This window comes from Musca vetustissima, unplaced genomic scaffold, assembly GCF_032173495.1.
Source record: "Musca vetustissima isolate MV318-11 ecotype Yass unplaced genomic scaffold, APGP_CSIRO_Mvet_v1 utg18572, whole genome shotgun sequence".
Lineage (NCBI taxonomy): Eukaryota > Metazoa > Arthropoda > Insecta > Diptera > Muscidae > Musca > Musca vetustissima.
Genome location: NW_026882156.1, coordinates 87,995 through 101,548, shown reverse-complemented (window position 1 = coordinate 101,548; position 13,554 = coordinate 87,995).

The following is a 13,554-nucleotide window of genomic DNA, read 5'->3' as shown; positions in this document are numbered from 1 at the left end:
CAAGTCCTCCGGATTTTTTCTATATACAGTAGAAAGTATCGGGATCTTGTATTGATTGCAGAAGATTTTAAAGTCGTCTATAGAAAAGTCTGTTATTCTATCCTAAATATCCCTGGGTTTAATATGACTTACATTATCTTCTGTAGAGAAATGAGGTCCTTGGGATATTCTATCGCCACTTGGAAGGTATTCAGTTGACTACTGCAGAACTCTTGAAATATCACACTTCAATCGACTTGCAAAAAACTTATTCTAATATTAAATATTATTAAAATATTATTTTTGTTAAAGTACTATCATTGATTTTTGAAAAATATTGTTTTAACTCCGTATTTTAAATTACTATTAGAGGGAACATCAATTCCTAAAAAAATTTTAATTTCTTAAAATTTATTATATATTACGATCGCAAATACTTTATAGAATATGCAACGTCATCTAGAGGGAGTAGAAACCTCAATAAATAATTAGTAAAGACACTAACCACATCACGGAGACACGCAAACAATGGGTAATGGACACCGCAAGAAAAAAAGAGAAAATATCTTATACGACTACATACAATAAGTACTAAGGCTCTCAACCAAATCCTAACGGCATTTCGTTTCATATCAAGACATTTTATTATAGGAGAGCAATTGAAGTCGATTTGTCTTGTTCGAACAGAACCTGAGAATTTCTAATTTGAAGTTAATCACACAAATAACTTGTTACACTCCATATGCAACAAGATGTTGGTGGATGGAAAAAGCTCATAAAAGTTTAATCGGTTGATTACATCCGGTACAGAAATCGGTTATATCTGAAATTTGGGAATTAAGATCTGTGTCCCTCAAATAACTATTATTAACGTCTTTAATATCTAATTGTGGTCAATATTACAAACGATTCCGAAAGTAATCTAAAAATTATACGAAATGTATTAGTTTTCGTATATATAAGGTTTTCTGTACAGGGATCTCGTAAAATTGGAAATAGAACGATGAAAATAATGAACCTATCAAAAATTTTATGAGTGACAGTTTTGCAGAATATTAGGTCAACAAATCTAGCCTTCTAGTATTTAATTTACGGTTCAAGAATATAACTGCGAAAAATACGCACAAGGATATGTTTTACAAAAATATTCCCCATTCGATTTGATTGAAGACATGTCATCTCAAAAATAACCTACTATAGAGGCAAATATATAAATCGCATTCTTCAGGAACTATATGATCACCAAAAAAATTCATAACGCAATAGTTCAGCTTCCTGAATCTCCCTTTTGGTTATAATATAAACCCTAAAACTATTTCTAGTTAGCGAAGATTTTAAACACATAACAAGCAGGTGCATGAAATTGCAGGGTGAAAAAGGAAGTAAATACCTTACCAATACAAAAATGTCAGTGAAGGTTTCAACCTTATCTTAAGGAAATCCTTTTTAAAATGTACAAATAATTTTGTATACTAATTTTCAGTATTGTAAACACCTAAAACTAAAAAAAACAACAAAGATTTTAACCCCATAATTAGCACATGTATGAAATTTCAAGTTGATAACTCAAAAAGGAAGTAATGATCCTACAAATAAAAAAGAAGGGAAGTAAGGATTTCAACATTATTCAAAGGACATGTGGTTTTTGTAGTACATGTACACCCTGTGTAAATAAATTATTTGTATTTTTTAAGGAATAATTCATTAAAGAAATGAATTTATTAACCTAACCTATTTATTTACCTTTGTATTATTAACCTATCTACTTGTTTATTATATTTGATTGTACTATAAATTTTTCCTAAGCAACGACATCTTCAGTATAGTAAAATCCCTAAAACTATTCTAGCCAAGATCTTAACAAGTTGTAAGGTAATACCTCTAGAAAAATTATGTAAACAACCTATCAATGAATCATTTATTATTTCTCATTTCACTGATCATCGAGACAATATAGTGTATATAGAGTTTTGATCAAAAAATTTATTTACTGATGTTAGTTTTTAATTATGTTTCTGTATTACTTTTGATTGTAATATAATTTTTTCCCAAGCAACGACATCTTCAGAACGAGCAACGAAACTTAGCATTTTTAGCGAAGATCTTAACCAGAGAACAAGCACAGGAAACTGCTACAAGGAAATTAAGACCCTCTACCAACACAAAAAAATAGCGAAGATTCCATTCTTATTCCAAAGTCATACACACCCTTTTTCTCATTACTTTATAATTCAAAAGAAGCTACTTGACGATATTTTGGATGGTTATAGATTTTTGATAATGTTTTGATAAAGGCTTTAGTTTTTAATTGGGTTTTCGTGTTTTGCTTCCTCATAAATGCCATGTCGCGTGGCTTATACCCACTATTCTTATTTCTGATATCTCACTCTAATGTAAAATTCTCCCAAGCAACGACGTCTTCAGTACCAGTAAATGTAACAAAGATCTTAACCACAGAACAAGCACATGAAATTGCAAGATGATCACAACAGAAAAAAGAAGTGAAGACCCTATTAATACAAATAAGATAATGAAGTTTTCAACGTTATCTCCTGGATATGAAGTTTTTTATAGGACTGCACACCCTGTACTATATTTTGTCATTACTTTGTAATGAAGAAAATGAATTATTTGTATGTTTTGAAGCAATATTTAATTATATCTCATATTTTTAATTTAAAAAAGCTTGGAGCTTGAAGTTGGATGGTTATAGATTTTTGATCAAAGAAATGAATTTCTATTAATCTATTATGGTTGGTAATAACTTTTCGGTTAGTTTTTCATTGAATGATTTCCAACAAATACTGTATCATGATCTATCTCTAACACTCCCCTTGCATCACATTTTCTATTGTAATATGAACCTTTCTTAAACACTACATGTAAGGAAGATTAGGCAACGCCAATAGACGACAATATAACATTTCCAGGTTATACGTAGGTAATCAGGATGATATCAGGATTTGTTAGACAAATATCTTCTATTTTCTTCTCTAGTCCTCAGAATTTTTTCTAAATACAGTAGAAAGTATCGGGATCTTCTATTGATCGTAGAAGATTTCAAAATCTTCTGTAGAAACGTCTGTTATTGTATCCTAAAGATCTTTGGGTAAAAATATGGCTATTTCTCTATTAATCTATTCTGGTTGGTAATAACTTTTCAGTAAGTTTTTCATGGAATTATTCCCAACAAATACTGTGTCACGTGGTCTATCTCTAAAACTCCTCTTGCATCACCTTTTCTATTCTAATACATATGAACCTTTCTTAAATACTAGATGTAAGGACGATTTAGGCAACGCCATCTTCAGTGCAAAATCTTAGCGAAGATCTTAACCATACATCAAATTTCAAGGTGATAACACTAGAAAAAGAAGGAGAAGATCCTACCACTACCAAGCATTTAGTGAGAATTTCGACCTTATCCCAACGACATGGTAATTTTTGTAGGACATGTACACCCTGTGTGAAGAGCGAAAAATAATAATTAGTAACCATGAAATGGGAAAATCCTATTCCGAAATTGGCAAAATAATAAACAAACAAAAATACAGAAAGAAGCGTGGTGATTTTGTAAATGATTATAAAAACAAGACAAATGAGTTCTGGAAAAAAGTAATTTTCTCGGACGAATCGAAATTTAACATATTTGGGTCGGATGGACACTCTTTGGTGTGGCGGAAAAAGGCGAAGAGCTCAATCAAAGAATACTCGGAAAACAGTAAAGCACGGAGGGGGTGGAGTAATGGTATGGGGATGCATGTCACCAACTGGTGTTGGCAATTTGGTATTCATTGAGAAAATAATGAATAAAACAGTTTACATGAATATTTTGCAACAAAATTTGAATCAAAGTGCTGTAAAACTCAACATTCGTGATAATTGTTACTTCCAACAGGACAATGATCCAAAACACACTGCTATTGACGTTAAAAATTGGATCGTATACAATACACCACACATGCTGATAACACCTCCACAAAGCCCCGATTTAAATCCGATTGAGCACCTATGGGAGATCATGTAGATAAACGAATCCGAAATCATACAATTTCCAATAAGGCCCAACTCAAAGAAATACTTCTGACAGAATGGGATAAAATATCGTCGGACTACACTAAAAAACTTGTATACTCAATCCGAACGATTGAATGAAGTTTTAAAAATCAAAGGATATCCTACCAAATATTAGGTAAGTCAATTTAATTGTAAAAATTAAGTAATATTAAATAATTCATTATTTTTCTCCAGGGGTACCAAGACATATGCTGTGCAAAAATATGGACTTGGCACTATGCCGATTTTGTTTTATATATTGTTTTAATAAATAAATTAAATATTAATTTAATTTGCTGTAGTATTAGGATTGAATACATGATATATTGAGGAATTACTGAATATTTTTTGATTTGTATGGGGTACCATGACTTATGCTACTTACTGTATTTATCTTAAGGGAACCCCCCCATTCTCGATTTTAATTTTTCAAGATTTTCAATGAGCTGGTAAATCAATACCAATGCTTGTTAAGGTTTGTAACTTTACACATATATAATTGAAGATTTAAAATTGAAGAAAAATAATTTACAAAAAATTTTTGTTGTTGTTTTGTTGTTGTTTTTTGTAATTAAAGAAAAGTCCTTATTTTTGATGGCGGGCACGATTCCTCACTGGAACATCGGAATCTTCCAACGGTGTTAGAAAGAGTACATGTCTGGCTCTCGTATGAACTAGGATTATTGACTTCGCTCTAAAATTAACAAAATGGCGGACCTTATATTTTTGGAAAATGGCCGATTTTTTACCAAAAACCAAGTTAAAAAATAAGGAAGATCTTCACCGATTGGCTTTATCCTAGTTCATACGATAGCTATACACTCACAGAGAAACGTGTAAAAATTTGAAATCGATTGGGTTATTAGTTTTTGTGTTATCGTGCCCGCCATTCGCAAAAAAATGTTTAGAGAAAAACGCGTTTAAAGTTTGAGAAGCCCTTTAGCCGCCACTTGATGCTGACACAATAAATCGGCTATATCTTCAAGAGTTCTTGAGATTTTCATTTGAAATTTTGTAGGCACATTCTATAATTAGTGTAGATTCGAATTATATCAACAAAATTTTTGACCCCGAGAATGGGGGGGGGGGGGGGTCCCCTTAATCTAACCTTGGTTCTCAATTCAGTATTTCTTATCTTACTGGTAATGCATAGATTTTTATTATTGAGTTTGTATTCATTTAATTTATTCATTATCTGCTTCGCTACGCCCTGTTCCAATTTCATTTTATAAATTTAAATTAAATATAAAGTTCTTTGACTCAGTTCCATTATTATTTTTCCTTTTTTTTTTTTTGGAAATTTCATTATGATAATGTAATTTGATGATACTTCCTTTTCAACACCTTGACGACAAAAAAGACAACTTTAAATGAAACTAAAATGTCCATTAAATATATACATTTTTTGTTCCATCACAGTACCACTTCAACTCAATGACGAGAGAGAGAGAGAGGGATACAAAAAAAGACACCTGAGAAAAATAATGCTAGGATGTGGGATATGCAATGAAAAAGTTGATGAATCATGGCTTTCTACAAAAAGAAATGCATTTCCTGTTAAGAAAAAAAGCGAGGAGAAGAAGAAAGGATAAGAGAGGGGCTTCACGACAGATATGAGTAACATTATGACATAAAACATTTGTTGCTGGTATGGTTGGGTAAAAGGTACAGGTGCAAGTTGCGGGTGGTTTCTAGAGAAGTCACAACACCCACCCCTTCACTACTCCCAGCTTTATTTAAAGGTAAACACATATTTTTTCATTTTTTCTTCTTGTTGTTTGTTAATTTTCCAAAAGGATTTAATGTAGTAAAGCAAGCATACACACACATAATAGAAGTTGGAGTAGTAGAAGATGAAGTACTCTCTCTCCCCCATGGTGTACTTAAAAATGTGGTTTATCAAAGTTAAGAGCTATAATATTTCACAAAAACCAAAACAACAACATCATCAACGGCGATAACATTGAGAAAAGTGGCATTCTTGTGACTTTATTCCTGTTGCTGCTGTAAGTGAGGAGGAGGAGGAGGTAGTTGGAGTCACAACAGCTGTGCATCAAAAGTCATCGCCGTCGTTTGGCTCATAAATATCACTTGATTGCTGTGTGCCACTTATTAGGTTGTGTACACCTTTTTGAACCACAGCACAGCAGCAGTAGGAGTCTTTGCTATGATTCTCCTTATCTGCACTTTTTGTATTTTATGTTGTGACTAATTTTGTTTTTATTCTATTTTTACCCCGTGGTTTTATTCTTTTAAGTTGTCAGCATTAAAAGAAAGAAAAAGGAGTAGAAAATAAATAAAAAAAACCTAGCGGTGTTTTATCCTGACGTTTTTGTAAACAGTAAAAGTTGTATATGGTGTGTTTTCATTTGTAACATTAACCCATTGTGGAGCGTAAGGTGATTGTTAAAAGATATTAAAAATTGAATAAGATATCTTCATCAGGAATCAAAATAAGCAAAATCGGCTACTACCGTTATATTGGAGCTACGATAAAAATGGGTTACCATAAAAAGGGGACCACTGTACACCCTAGAGCCTCGAATAGCGTCGTTGGAATTTCATGTTGAGGGTTTAAATACCCTTAGTATATGGTTTCTTGAGTTCTGCGAAATCACACACATGAGTTATTATTCGCTTTATATAATGTGTGTGTTTTTATTAAAGAGTTGGCCATCTGCCGGGAGATACCAGAAGAGGTTGTCCTACAAATCATCGGTTATTCAATTCGCTTCAAATTAAGTTTATTTTTTTAAATGGTTACTCTTTGTGGTGGTGGCATCAAAAGTGTGCTATTTTCGGAATTGATCTTGGTTTGGTATAAGAAATACGATTTGCTTGGATTTGGATTAAATGGGACATTCTGATTCTGGATTAACAAATTTTCAAAATTTTGAAGTAATAATTTATTATTTCTCATTTTAATGATAATCGTCCTCATTCTGTTTGTATCTCCTTTTCCATTTTAATACACACAACATATAATGTATAATTCAGCAACGACATCTTCAGTGTACTATAAACCCTGCACCTATAAAAATGTTAGCGGAGATCTTAACCACATAACAAGATGATGCATAAAACCGAACGAAAGTAAAGACGCGTTTTTATCGTGAAAAAGTGCATTGCTACATCGAGATCAAATTACCTCGATTTATCAAAATTAAATCACATGCGATTTGTTCGAAATCCTATGCTATATCGAGATAATTACAAATACAACCCTGTTTTTGCGCCAAAAATAATGATTTCTTCTTAAAGTATGCTACAAAACACGTTACAATTAAAAATAGTTGCATAAACAAATTACAGCTGACAAATCAACATTATATAATTTTAATGCTAGTCTATAAAAGCTATTTGGTACCTCGATTACTAAATTGAGTAGATTTTGAAGGCATAGTCTAAACACTCCTTATAGATTGTATTGAAATAAAAAATTGTGAGGTTTTTAACCTGTACACCCTGTGTCAGATTTTCTCATTACATTGTAATAGGAAACCAGTGAGCGGAGCAGTATAGTTGTACGGGGCCGACCATATGATACCCTACACAACTTCCACGAAAATCAACCTTTTTGTGGTTCTATATCCTGAGCTTGGGCAATATTTCGCGATTCCAGATTCCCTTCACCGTGGGTTGTTTTGTGATGTTCGGCTTTTAATTGTAGCCTATAGATAGACTCGAAAAAAAAACACAAAAAATTAAGCTTTCGGTCCACTTTATTCCAAAATTTGTATCTGCTCATCACCGAAAATTATAGGCGTGGTCCTTGACGATAACTGGAACCTCATGGAAAATTTCAAAGCGATCAACGCTATATTTCCGCCCTCAAGTGTGGTAATTGGTTAATAAATATTTAAGTGTTACTCCCACATCCGAGTACATACGACAATATAATTGGTACCAATTTAAAGGTCAACCACTCCTCTTGGATATACTATAAACTTCACGGGTCTATGTCTTTCAGGGGTAAATCTATACGCTATAAAATGCTAATTTTGTAATTTTTCACACAAAAGTCAGGGTCCATTTGACCCGCTAAATATTGGCCCATCTTTATCAAAGCAGGCATGCCTATTCTTTGGCCCGATTCCCTTCTCCATGTAAAAATTCTTTGGGCCATAATTGTGGCCTCTGGAGCGACCAGAAAAACCGACAAAAATAAAGTTTTTGGTCCATTTCACCCCCTAAATATAACTGATCTTTACCAAAAACAACAGCGGTCTTCATTGGTCAGAACCCATCCACATGCCAAATTTCGTGAAGATTGGTCCATAACTGTGGCCTGTATCGTGTTTACAAATTATAATGGACAGACGGACGGACACACATGTCTAGATCGACTCAGCTAGTCGAGATATGACGATCGGTATACTTAAAGGTGGGTATAGGACCAATATTTCGCGGCGTTACAAACTCTTGGGGCTGCACAAAGCTATAATACCCTGACAACATAGTTGTGTAGGGTATAAAAAAACAAATTATTTGTATATATTTCTATTAGGAATATTTTTGCCGTATCGAAGTTTATATACCCGCATTATCCATATCTAAATTTGGAACTATGCTACAAAATACACAGGCTCAAAATGCCAAATTGCAGCAACAGGCGTTGTCAACGTATCTAACATCGATCATGATACTTAAATTAGGGTTATTATCTTAAAACATGGACTCACATTGGAAATTTTCGGTCAGCAGGTGTTTATAATCTAAGAAAATTAAATCTCTAATTACAAACATTTCGACATGAATACACGTAAGAGTCTTTAATATATCAAAAATGTTGCGGGACCCTTTTTATGGTTTCTATGTTAACACATTGAATAAATATTTCGAAGTTCTGCATTGACTAGTCCAAAGTATAAAAATTGTGCCAGGACGAAGAGGCTGAATTGAGACAAGACTGGATTATGACCGTTTAACGAAATTTATTCAACGTAGTCGACAATGGGTTAATAAGCAAATGGAAATATTATATTTTCGGTGTATGTGACATCTGTTAGATGTTGTTTGTTGTCGGAATATAACTTTCAAAACAATATGTGTAAAGTTTACAGATTTGTTTTAAATACTTAGGACTTTTCGAAAGGAGAAAACAAAAACAAACACCACACAAAAAGTAATTCCAATATGCATGGTCATTCAAAGTAAATATGTGAGAATTCAGTATGGCTTTTAGCGCAACTGCATAATGTTCAAACGCGCTCCATGTTCAAGGCGCCCTGTTGAGTTTATGCCGAATTACATATGGTTATGTTTTGAGGTCTTATTAAGTTTCAAAGGTGTCTTTAAAAACATAAAAATAAAATATATTTTTGTCTAAAGAGATCTAAATGGATTCCGACCAAAGTATCGATTTATGAAAAATTTAACAATTCTAGAAATACGTCTTTTTTCAGTTAGTACAAAGTACATCCAAGAGACTTATATTCAGATTGCATGTAAAAATCTTATATTTCTAAAAAATATACCATAAGTGATTTACAGAACTATATAACATAGAATAGCTATTACGCGCTTCTATAGTGTTTTCTGTCGAAAAAAATAACTTATACATTGAAGAAGGTCTACAGATGAAAAAGTACTGCTACTAGAAAAAAGTACGGCAACTCTATCTATAATTTCATCTATTTTTTAGAAAATGTATCTGAAAATAATTCTAGCTTTAGGCTTTTATGGTATCTAGAAGGTATACTTCTACAAGTCGTTGATAATATAGAAGATCCTAAAAAGGGCTTAGGGTATTTCGACGACGGATTATGCAGAGACCTCCAAAAACCTTTTTGAAACTTCTTAAAAATCATATCACTTTGAGAGATATAATGCATGTATAGCAAAATATTTCTAGAAGCAGTGATTATATAAAAAGATAAGTTATTGGAAATAGAAAATAAATAAATATAATTTTCCCTTTCACAACGCAAAAACATGCCGATTCCTTTGCAAAGGACCATTACAAAATATAAGTTTACGTGGATAGCGGAGATGCGTTTTCGTATAAATTTGCAGGTAGGTGGGTCCATAATTTCGACCCCAATTTGCCTCGGAGTCACATTCCATCTGAGATAAGATGAGGAGCACACATTTGAGATAGAGCCAGGACAAAGAACAAAGTTCTCAAGTCACTAGCAGACAATACGCGGGTATCTGATTGACAACCTGTAAAGGGATAGACTAGTATGTGGCAAGCTATCGCCTCCACTTTGTTCCAACAATGGATTTTAAAAATATATTTTTTCAAGGCTCACTATAATCGTGCATTTTTTCATGACCCACCATAAGCGTGGATTTTTAAAAGAATATTTTTTAATTCCACTTTAAGCGTGGATTTTTAAAATAATGTTTTGTAAATCCCACTTTTAGAGTGGATTTTTAAAAGAATGTTTTTTATAGCCCACTTTAAGAGTGGATTTTTAAAAGAAATTTTTAAGCCCACTTTATGCGGAGGACCCTGAAAAAATATTCTTAAAAAAATTCACACCTTATATGGAGGACCCTGAAAAAATATTCTTTAAAAAAATCGCGCCTTATATGGAGGGACCCTGAAAAAATATTCTTTAAAATATTCACGCCTTATATGGAAGACCCTGAAAAAATATACTTTAAAAAATCCACACCTTATATGAAGGACCCTGAAAAAATATTCTTTAAAAAATCCACGCCTTATATGAAGGACCCTGAAAAAATATTCTTTAAAAAATCCACGCCTTATATGGAGGACCCTGAAAAAATATTCTTTAAAAAATTCACGCCCTATATGGAGGACCCTGAAAAAATATTCTTTAAAAAATTCACGCCTTATATTGAATTTGAATTTTTAAAAAATATTCATTAAAAAATTCACACCCTATATGGAGGACCCTGAAAAAATATTCTTTAAAATATTCACGCCTTATATGGAGGACCCTGAAAATATATTCTTTAAAAAATTCACGCCTTATATGGAGGACCATGAAAATATATTCTTTAAAAAATTCACGCCTTATATGGAGGACCCTGAAAAAATATTCTTTAAAAAATTCACGCCATATATGGAGGACCCTGAAAAAATATTCTTTAAAAAATCCACGCCTTATATGGAGGACGGACCCTGAATTTTTAAAAGAATATTTTTAAGGCCCACTATAAGGGTGGATTTTGAAGAGTATTTTTCAAGGCCAACTATAAACGTGAATTTTTAAAAGAATATTATTCAAGGCCCGCTATATGCGGGCCGCTTATAGTTATATGTATTTTTTTAAAATCCACGTTTTTAGTGGGCCTTGAAAAATACCCTTAGAAATCCAATATTTTCCAAGGCCCACTATGAAACTCCGAGGCTTCATGTCAAAAGTTTATCGGATATCTTTTCTACAGTTCAATACAACAATATGTCGATACAATATCTACTTTCGTGTTACAGAAGCAGCCATGAATTCCAAGAAGGATCTACACGATATAGAGATATAAAGAGACGTCCAGTGGTACAAAATATAACCTATATATTAAAAAAGTAATTAAACAGTGTGGTATTGGACGCGAATTGATGGTTAACATATACCATCTTCACTATGAACTCAAATTAAACTGGTCGCCCGCCGCCTTCACCAACTGGAAGTTAGCAAAACCTAATCGAGCAGATGAAATATTTTAAGAAATATCCGACACAGAAGCTTGATTTTTTTCTAGTCATAAGATCTGACTTTTTGAAATGTGTTACCCAGGGACCATCATAGTCGGAAAAATGGAATTTTTCAATATTCCCATAATTATCCGAGCCGAAAGTAAAATTTTTTTCAAAGGATTAGTAGAAGCGATTGGAGTGAATTTTATATATTATTATGGAACTTCCATAGTGAATATTAAAATATTTTATGGGGACTCCAACCGTGGTTATACCCTCACCCTTATGGCTAATCATACACGTTAATAAGCCATATTTCTTTGAACCAAATCCGTTTTTGAACTGAAGAAAAGAGTAACCGATTTTATTCCAATCTTCACACATTGTCATATTTCATCCAAACATAAATCAAGGTTGAAGAAGGGGAATATCGGTCCACTCTTTTTGATGCCTCCCCCCTAAAATGGTCAAAATTTCGCTGAAAATTGATTTTCTACTATCATGGAAATGGACTATCCGTTTTGAACTAAACTCTGTAAAAGCTATTTGTTTTACCAAGCCTAGATCAAATCCGAAAATGGGAACCATTGGTCCACTCCTTCTTGTACCTCCCCCACGAAGGGTCAAAAATTTCAATATTAATGAATACAATATCAAGCGAATGGATGTACGATTTGAACTAAACTTTGTACAACCTATTATCTTTACCAAGCCTAGATCAAGTTATAAGATGAGACCCATTGGTCCACTCCTTCTGGTACCTCCCCCACGAAGGGTCAAAATTTTCAATGTTTAAAAATCCAATATCAGGCGAATGGAATATCCGACTTGAACCAAACTTTGCACAACATATTATTTTTACAAAGCCTAGGTCAAGCCCGAAGTTGGGACCCGTCTACCCTCTCCTCTGGTATGTCCCCCAAAAAGGGTCAGTATTATATAATCTTGTAAATTTTATTTGAATATCCGAATTGATCAACATTAAATCTGAAACATCTTTGATAAAAACATATTCATTATATAAAACGAATAATAAAACCTGTGTATAACTCTGAAGACCTTCTCCGCAAACCATAGGGTAAGGGTACATATCTGTCGGCAACGCGATTTATACCCTCATTTGACATATATACCCTCGATTGACATTTTTTTTACTTGTTTATTTTTTTATCAAGGACTATCAGACATATAAACGTGGATGTGTAGTTTCTACGTGGTTTTTCTCAGGGAATATCAGATCCAGGAGAATTTTCAAATATTGTTTTAAGGACTGCCAAAGTCACAATTGTACTTAAAAAAGCCCATAAGCTTGGATTTTTAATTTGAGTAATTAATTCCCAGAAGGTACTTCTGGCTGACCTTTTTTCCTCATTAACCTTACACGTTCCCCATGCCATCAATTATCCATCTGGTTCATATGTTTAACAAAATCATTTCAATTATCAATAAAATCCCCCTCCAACTATACTCTTCCCCCAAATGCACATTTCCGGTATGTATTTCAAAAAGTTCTTTGTTTCCGAACTTTTCATAGTTTTTGTGTGTTTAGAGATAATTATGGTAAAAACTTTTAATGCGATTTCGATTGATATTCTATAAAATCAACAGAACTACAACAACAAAAACTACACTTCACAGCAATAACAATTGGAATAATAATGAATAGCCGGGTCGTCGATGATACGATAATGAACCACAAAACTCATTACACAAAAAAAAACGCACACACACAGACAGAAAAAAAGAAAAATCAAATGAATTTTCCAATGATTTCCACTTTGTGTGATGGTGGATTTATCATTAAGAGTATCATCATCGACTGGGAAGAGGAGAGAGGAGAATTTAGAGGGGATACAACAAACAATTGAAACCCCCTGATATAAAGGAGAGAGAGGGGGGCTGAAGTTGGG